The sequence below is a fragment of the Suricata suricatta genome, chromosome 3 (genome assembly GCF_006229205.1).
Source record: "Suricata suricatta isolate VVHF042 chromosome 3, meerkat_22Aug2017_6uvM2_HiC, whole genome shotgun sequence".
In the NCBI taxonomy this organism is placed as follows: domain Eukaryota; kingdom Metazoa; phylum Chordata; class Mammalia; order Carnivora; family Herpestidae; genus Suricata; species Suricata suricatta.
In genome coordinates, this window is record NC_043702.1 from 45,887,003 (window position 1) to 45,896,818 (window position 9,816).

Consider the following 9,816-nt stretch of genomic DNA (forward strand, 5'->3'; position numbering starts at 1 on the left):
CCAAACAGTTTTTTTTAAACAGTCAACTCACTCAAAACCCACTACTTCAGAATCAATAGCTTCTTTGAAGCCACAGTAACACTTAAATATGGTTAAGATTTGAATGCAGACATTTGGTTGGTTGGAAAGCTAATTAAACTTCCTATCTGCTCAAATAGAATTACAAAAAGGCAAAATTGTGTTCTTCACAGAGATACAGTCCACTGGAATCACAAACACTGGACAGCTGTTAAGAGTATGTTGAGTCCTGAGATAATAAGGAATCTAGGCATCCTTTAAACAGTCTTCTGTTGTCCTTTCTTCCCAATGAGAGATTTGTGGATGTGTGGAATGACACCACCACCAGCAGTTGTAGGCTTGATGAGGGAATCTAATTCCTCATCTCCACGAATAGCAAGTTGCAAATGACAAGGGGTAATACACTTTACCTTCAAGTCTTTTGATGCATTTCCTGCTAATTCAAATACCTCAGCGGTGAGGTACCCCAGGATGGCTGCGCTGTGCACAGCGGCAGTTGCGCCCACACGTCAGTGACTGGTCGTCCTAGATTTCAGGTGTCAATGAATACAGCCCACCAGGACCTGCAAGCCAGCTCTCTGCCAGCAGGAAACCGCCTTTGTCTTGGCTTTTCCGGAGTCTTTCCCAGCCTTATCGCTAGCTATTTCGAATTCTGCTGAAACTCAGACTCTCAAGGCAGAGAAAAGACTAGTCAGAAAGCCAGCGAGATCCCACTGCCTACTCATTTGTCGCACAGCGATTCAAATTGCCTAGGATTTCTTTTCTGTTGGATTTCATGAGGATAGGAAGCAACATTCGGTTAGCTTGTATTATGGCCATGCTTTGAAAATGTGTGTGCATTTCTGTAAAGGTTACTCATGGCAATGCAAAGGAATTCTGTTTCAGTCTGATCTCATGAACTAGGAAATCAGTCCTTAATTTTAAAGACCAATGTATTATGCTCTACTCTTAGAGAATTTAACTTTTGGGTTCTCTGGGAAGCAATGCTGAGAGAGTGAGGGTTGTAAGAGGTTTGTTTTACTCAGGGCTGCCATAACAAAATACCATAGGCTAAGTGGCTTAAAGAACCTAATTGTAGTTTCTTCAGTTCTGGAGGTCAGAAGTCCAAGATCAAGGTGACAGCATGTTTGTTTTCTTGTAAGGCTCTACTTTCTCACTATATCCTCACATGGCCTTTTCTTGGTATACACGCAACACTGGTGTCTCCTCCTCGTCTTTTAAGGAAATCAATCCTATTGGATTGGGCCCCATCCTTATGACGTATTTAACTTAAATTACTTGCATAATGGTCCTCCTTATTCCCAAAGGCAGTCACATTTAGGGTTAGGGCTTCCACTTTTGAATTTTGTGGAGGCACAGTTCATAATTTAGACCAATAACAATTAAGTTATTGAGACATAACACCTGTGGAAGGTAAAAGGGAAAGATGCATTAATTAGGCAATGAAATCTTTCATACAGTAACATAAGTCTGACTTCTGTGAAAGGAATGAGGGAAGGAAGCAGAAGAGAGTGGGAAGAGCCTTAGATATTAATATAGACCTTAGTAGACTCCGTGGAGAACTTTGGAGCTAATGCGTGCCCACGAGGACCCTGAATTGGGAAGAAATGGCTAGGCCCTAGTACTTCTGCTATGGCCTTTGGCTGAGGGCTTTGTGGGAAGAATGTAGCCTTTAGGTTATAAAATATATCCATGTTATACTGTAATGATCACCTTGCTTATGTGACATTTTGCCCTGTCAATCTATATATCATTTGTTTGATTACCATAAATAATCCCAAATCATGTACATTCTTCTTAGATTGTTCCATAGATAGGGACTAATCTTCTATCAAATATGATTATTCTATTAGTAGACAGTCTAATTATCAACATTTATAAGATGATTAGACCAGGACAAATGCCTTCTTTCTTTCCCCAGGGGAACCACTGCTCCCTACCAAATGAGGAGGGAAATGAAGATTCTTTAATTTCCTTCTCCCAACAGATTGCCTAACACTTAAAATCCAGATTGAATTATTATCTTTAATGTCTAGGAAAGAAAGTTCATAAGACAGGAAGGAAATTAGTGGTTTCCTGGGACTGGGAGTGGGAACAGGGGTTAACTGCATGGATATAAGAGGTCTTATTGGTGGGATGAAAATATATTAAAGCCAATGTTTGATGATGGTTGCACCACTTGGTATAGTTACTAAAATCATTGAATTGTGAACTTGAAATGGGTGAATTTTACTATATGTAAAATTATAAGGTTGCTAAGAAAATAAGTGCTGAAAGTAAAACACAAAGACAAATACAGGTGTCTCTGATTTGGGACAAAAAAGTGCATCTGAAGAACATGTTTAGTTAGTGCAATTCAACATATCAACCTTATTAGTCACAAACTTGCTTAATAAACAGATTTATCTTAAGATATTCCAGTCTAGTTATATTGTATTATTATTATAAACTCTGTAATTTTATAGTATAAGTAATTTTCTTTGGCTTATTGAAAAAAGTCATATAAAATTGAAACTAGGGGGCTCATGGGTGGCTCAGTTAAGTGTCTGATTTTTGACCCAGGGCATGATCTCATGGTTTGTGAGTTCGAGCCCTACATCAGGCTCTGTGCTGACAGCTCAGAGCTTGGATCCTGCTTTGGATTCTGTGTCTCTCTCTTTCTCTGCTCCTCCCCTGCTCACTACTCTGTCTCTCTCTCTTTCTCAGAAATAAATAGGGGCACCTGGGTGGCTCAGCCGGTTAAGCATCTGACTTCAGCTCAGGTCATGATCTCATGGTTTGTGGGTTCAAGCCCTGCATCAGGCTCTGTGCTGACAGCTTGGAGCCTGCTTTGGGTTTTGTGTCCCTCTCTCTCTCTCTCTCTCTTTTTCAAAAATAAATAGCATTAAAAATTAAATAAAAATATAAACATTAAAAATATTAAAAAAAGAAACTAGGGTTTCAGTGTCGTTCTTTTCACATCCCAAATAAACAATGATAAAGATACAGTAATTTGCAAATCATGAAATTAGGTCATTTTGAGAAAAATACAACAGGTATAGTCTCTAAAATTCAAATTACAGCAATGAGAGACGTTTGATGTATCATGATATACAGTATATTCAGGAACGGCTCTGGAACTGTTCCAAATGCAGTACATATGGCGTCTATTGGAATCTTACATGGAGAGGCTGTTCTGCGTTGTTGATCATAAACTGGATTGGTTAAGAAATTAAACGTGAGTTTTTGGAGGTCAAAGACATTGTTTCAATGGCTTGTTTTACTTGTACTGTTCTGTATATATTTAATAATAGTATATTACTGAGCCAAATTTTAAAATAATTCAATTATAGTAAATGATAATATTCAACCAAGAGAGTCATTAATCACTTTTAATCTATCTCTTACAGGCATAGGATTCTTTTGAGGACATAGACTTTGAAATGATTTAGTTTAGGCAATCATGTACAAGTATATTTACTTTTAATAATTCACAAAGTACTAAAATATTGAACAACTTTAATTAGATCCACAATAAATTTATTAGCTGGAAAAATATAGCATAGATTCACATATTTTAATTTGAGACTGTAAAGTTTATGATTTGTTAAATGCTTGGAATGAATAGTTTTTCATTCGCTCTTAGAATTTGTAGGTCTCAGGAGAAGTCTAGAGATGGCCTGCTCTTAGTTCCTTCTCCATTCATCTCTAGTAGCAAAAGATATTTTTGTAGCCCTATGATATTTTGTTGCCTACTCATTTGCTTGCTTTCTGTACCATCATTATTATTAGTAGTAGTAGTTTATGTCATTCCAGAATATTGGCTTCAGGGTTTTCCTCTGTCTCTGTTTCTCAAAGTTTGAAGTAGGTACTAAGACCTCATTTTCTCGGCCTTCTCATATCCTTTTTCACTGGCATTAGGGTCCAGGAGCGTTGGCAGGATCACCTGTATTGTCTTTAGTCTCTCTGAAATCCACTTGGACTTATTTGTTTTGCCTTTTGGTACTGAATGTTTGAGAGAAACAGAATTTGGGGTGTAATAAAATGCATGGGCACATACACACACATAAAAATTATCAATTCATGATTACTTGCAAGATTTGATTGCTGGGTGTCTATGGGTTCTACTGTTCTTTTATTTTTTGTTTAGGGATCTTTAGACTTCTAGTGGACCTTAAATAAGTCTTCATCAAGAGCATAGTTCTCTTCAACCAAGTGTGTTGGAAGGTAAAACCTTTCAATAAAATATGAAGAGATCCTTCGTTATGTGGGCAATCCAAAAAGAAGCCAACTTAGCTCAAGATGCAGAAAAACATACTGATTCAGGAAGGAATATTTAAAAGCCTTTGCTTGGAACATTCTGATCTGAAATCCATATTTTCTCAGAAATATTGGAAAGCATTGGTTATATGGAAGTCTCCAGAAAATAGCATGTTGAAAGAAAATTCTTACAGTGTGGAAAGCCAAAAATAAAACTTAAAGGTCAAGTTGAAATTTTTTTAAGTCCAGCTTTAAAAACTTGTCTTTAAGAAAGGAACTACAGAAAATACAATTAGAAGTGGCCAGAAAATGTGAGAAATAGAAATAGTTAGTAATAGCATAGCAAGGCCAAATTTGGGGACACTTTGATAATTTATCAACCTAGCTGAACTTTTATATAAAGTGCAGGCAGCATAAACATGTTTGAGAAAAGAAGATCTAGGTCTTATATTACCATTGCAGAGGACATTTGGGGAGCCATCAAGGTAGAAAGGATACCCAAGGTCAAGAAAAAGCAAAAGCTGAAAAGAGAATTTAGAAAATGAGAACTGAGGCAAAGGCTTAAAGGTAGATGTTAGGAGGCATTTTAAGAACAGGTATAATCAACAACCCAGAAGCCAATGTGGTGTTCTAGCGTAGGAACAGGAAGGAGTACTTTGGGAATTGGGAGCTGGAGGCAGATGGAATTGCCCAGTAGGCAGTAATAACAGCAGTCAGGGTGGCATAAATCCGACTAAAAAATAAACCATGACTCACAAAAAGAAGAGGGAGCAAGAGAAGTATGAGGAAGATCCTATGAATGGTTTTTAGGTATTTGCTTATTAGTAGTAGGAAGTGTCTTTCTCAGCAAAAGAACAAAAGCGGTGTCTCTTGACTCAGGCCACGCACTTGGGAATTGAGTGCGGGGATATAGGAGTAAAGGGAAACATGGACAGAATCTCAGACACGTTGGAACTTGATAAACCTGAAGCCATGATGCCTTTCTCTTTTTCTTATATTTTTGCCAACTAAACTAAGTGTGTGATCCTTCCATGGAAGTCTCTTGTTGCATTAGAGAATTGAAAAATGATTTGTAAAATACCCACTCAGTAATGTTCATTTGGTTCTTGGGTTTGATTCTGTTTTTATCTTTACTGAGACACTAAGTGATTATGAATCTGGTGTTGCCATTTTTGCCTTGATATCAGCCTTCCATCTACTCTAGGAATTCAGAAATTGAGCTTTTGAGGATAACAGGTAAGAGTTGCTTACAAGAGTTTCTTCCAGAAGGAGTATAAACTGTGATCAGATTCTGGCATGAAATGCTTCTGGCTTTGGGTAAACTATGTAAGGAGAAGGAAGAATTTTACTTGTCTGAATTAATTTATGGGAACAAAGGATTTAAGATTTTTTTTAATGTTTATTTTTGAGAGAAAGAGAGACAGAATGCAAGTGGGGGAGGTGCAGAGAGAGAGAGGGAGACACAGAATATGAAGCAGGCTCCAGATTCTGAGCTGTCAGCACAGAGCCCAGGGATTGAACTCACTAACTGTGAGATCATGACCTGAGCCGAAGTTCAATGCTTAACCCACTGAGCCACTCAGGTGCCCCAGGAACAAAGGATTTATAGTAATGTTTTATTCATTAGGGAAAAATGATCTAGTGTCCCAAGTATCAAAGAATGACCTGAAAAGATAAATTGAAACAGGTTGGCAAACTTCCACTTCCCCTTGAATCCTTTTCATAGGAAGAGTTAAGGATATTATAAAAGTTCTCTTTTGAGGTTTTCACTCATTTTTTTCTTTGTTGATGTATTTTAAAAAATTATTTTTCTGTGCTTCATTTATTTTTGAGAGACAGAGAGAGACCGCACGAGCAGAGGAGGGTCAGAGAGAGAGAGGGAGACACAGAATCTGAAACTGGCTCCAGGCTCTGAGCTAGCTGTCAGCACAGAGCTCGACCCGGGACTCGAACCCACAAACCGTGAGATCGTGACGTGAGCCAAAGCCGGACGCTTAACCAACTGAGCCACCCAGGTGCCCCATGATGTACTGACATATTAAATAAAATATTGGGGTCTGTTGGTGCCTCAGTCAGTTAAGCGTCCAGCTTTAGCTCAGATCATCATCTCATGGTTCGTGAGTTCAAGCCTCAAGGGATGGGAGCCCTGCATCAGGTGAGCTCCAGCCCCATTTAGGGTGAGCTTGTGCCCTGCCTCAGGTGAGCTGGAGCCTGGCTCTGGGCCCTGCACTCTCTCTCCCTCTCTCTGCACCTCGTGGGATTCTCTCTCTCTCCCTTTTTCTCTGCCACTCACTTGCATGACCTCTCTCAATAAATAAATAAATAAATAAAATATCAAATAATTTACTCTAGCATTTCTCATTTTTTCCTCATCAAATACAACAAAATACGACTGTTCAGTGCCTAACAGAAGAACAAGCAACTAGGCAAAGAGACAAAAGTTTACTGGTCAACAACTGTAGCAAATAGAAAACATTATATCCCAGCTTTACATTATATAGGTTATATGATGATTTGACAAACATCAAGGTCTTCATAAAACCCCTGCATTGGCAGCATAAGGTGCCCAGTACGCTCGAAGTATCACACTGGATCTCTGTAACAAGAAAGCAGAGCTGACTCAAAGTGCCCCTCTGGCTAAATATGCTCGCTCTATATTCCTGTGCTTTTTCTAAAAATTATTAAGTACATAATGAGCTAAATGATTTTAACAAGATACAGTGATGCTCTTAAATTGAAATTTAAATTAAAAGTTTAAATTAGGAGTTGTCTTTCTTCAGACACTTTTACAAAGGGAAATTTATGCTCTGTTTTTAGAGCTTTTCCTGTGTCTGCTCTTCCTCAATTGCCTTCAGCTCAAACTAATCGTTACACCAAAGAGGCATATTTTGGGGTGGCATATTCTGTCCCTTTCAATATATTTACATAAATATAAGTATATTTTATTTATATGTAAATATACAGATACACACAAACACAATGTTCCATACTATGCGTCTATGCTATCTATGTCCAATCAGCCAAATTCTTTCTGGAACATAAAGAAAATAGATGATAAAATAGTTCTTATTCTCTTCAAGCTACTTTTTTTTTTTCGGTAGAGATTTTAAGAATTCTTAGGATAGGATTTATCAAAGCAAAAACTGCGTTGGAGCAGGTTGAACAGGCAGACATTGTCAAGTCTATTGCAATAGAGGAATGACAACAGAGGCAAGGGCCTGGGAGATTTTCAGGCATGGGACAACCTGGGGGGAAGCACTTGAGGATGTTAGTAGGGGAGGTTGATTTATTTCCAGAGTTTGCAAATGTTTTTTTCTCTGTGATTAGGCCATCTGTGTTTGCTAATTGGTACTTACCAAAGAACTTTGGCTCCTGCCCTCCTAGAGACTGGGAGAGAAGGGCTTGTCTTGATGATTACATTTCAAAAGGTTGGCTCCTAGGTCTTTGGGAATAGTATTCTTGGGCTCTAAAGCTGACGAGAGGACTTAAAAAGATTTACATCTCAAAGGGGCAGTGAAAGAATGTACAAGTTTTCTAAAGAAAATACTTTAAGAAAAGAGAGGCCAGGGCCTAGAGTCAGAAAGAAAACTGGTTCATAGGCTTGAGGAGATTAAGACGCTTTTGGTCAGTTTATTTGATCAGAACCCTAGGCTTGTAAACTTGAAGTTCCTAATTATACAGATAATGCTTTGGAGTTAAAGAAGCATATGCATGTGTTTTGATCTTCAATAACTTTCCTTCTTGTGCTAGATAATATAAAATGTAATCAGGTGGTAATTAGTGATAATACTGATAATAGTGGATAATGTTATATGAGCTTTTTTGCAATGAAAACTTCTTAGACTACTCCTACAGTGAAGTTTTGATATTAATTGATGAGGGCATTTCCTTGGCCTTACTACTTTTTTGGGAATTTTTATTTGAATTTTTATCAATTAAATATTTTTATTAGTGTGTAGTTTAATTCCTTGGTAGTTGTCATTGAAAGAAATAGGTTGCTTTGATGTGAGAACTCTTGAATTTCCTATTATTAACCTACACAGATAGATTTAGCTAAGCTCTGAATTCTCTGAACTTTTCAAACTGTGCTTCCCAACATTCAGTTTATAGCACATTAGTTATGTAATTTTTGTCCTTGCCAGGACAAGTACATGGCATTTATTCCATTTTTAATAGATGAGAAACATTTCAGTGACTTAGTCTGATTGTTTTGTTTTGCTCATCTTTCTTATTTTAACATAGCCTTTTCTTTCTCCTCAACTACAAGTTTATAACAAACAAAATTTAAAAAATATTACTATATCTGAATCTTATTGGGGAAAATATAATTAAAAATAAAATCTCCTGCCAACCCAGTGAATCTTTTCCACAAAATGTAGATAGAAAGACTCAAACAGTTTTATTATCCTATAGTCATTAAGCCAGACTGTGGTGTGCATCACAGGCAATATGCTAAAGAGATTGCAAAGACAAAAAGAAATTCTACTTTTTATATAGCGAGACAGATACAATCCATTACACACATGTTAATTGTCTTTATCCAAGGAAGAATAAAACTCCATTTATCTTCTTGACAAGTAGGAAGTTACAACTTGGAGGCACCTAGGCTAAACTCCTACAGAACACGGCGACAGGACTTCATCCTACCTGAAGTTTACATTTTACAGGGACGGTTCAGGCCCCCAAGAAAGACCTTCCTGGGGTGTAAAGCTGGCAAGAAGCTCACTTAACTTTTTTTTTCTTTTTTAAGGCTCATTTAACTTTTAAAAAGATTTGCATATATTTCAAAGAAACAGAGAAACCATTTATAATTACTAGCCTTTTAAAGGGAATACTACGGATGCCTGGGTGGCTCTGTCAGGTAAGCATCTTACTCTTGATTTTGGCTTAGGTCATGATCTCACAGTTCGTAGGACTGAGCCCCACATTGGGCTCTGTGCTGACAGTGCAGAGCCTGCTTGGGATTCTCCCTCTCCCTCTCTCTCTCTCTGCCCCTCCCCTGCTCATAAGTTCTCTCTCTTTGTCTCTCTCTCAAAATTAATAAACACTGAAAAACTAAAGGGAATGCTAAAGGTAAGGGAGGGGTGGGGACGTGTAACTGTACCAACATGAGTTTGTTCCTTGATGAGTCACAGAAATTGCACCAGGTGAATTGTTTCACAAAGAAAATTTCATGTGCAGCAAATAAGGAGAGCATAGGCAATAGCCTCCGAAGCCGTGACTCCCTGCGAGAGGGTGATGGGTACCTTAGGGTTGGCCTGACTATTTAGATAGGGAAGTCTTGTCATTGTGCCTTGAGGCAGGCATAAGGTCGCCATGTGTCTTGAGGAAATATGCCTATACCTGTGGTGTATGTTATGTGTGTGAGGCTGGAGGTCCTCCCTGGCTGGAAATTTCAGTATTATAATGAAATAAAGGTAATGGTAGGTCATTACAGACCTCACTCTAGGGTCCTTCTGCAGAGTCTGGAGTTGGGTTTAGCTCAACAGTCTGGGTGATCTGGGCTGGTGGGAGGTCTCATTAGGGCAGCTGCCATCACCTGAGAGGTGGATTCTGGTT

General features: G+C 38.2%; 1 pseudogene; it reads right to left on the reverse strand.

Moving 5' to 3' along the window:
* Positions 1-275: 275 nt before the first annotated feature.
* On the reverse strand, positions 276-9,575 carry LOC115286974 (annotated as a pseudogene).
* Between the last annotated feature and the right edge of the window lie 241 nt (positions 9,576-9,816).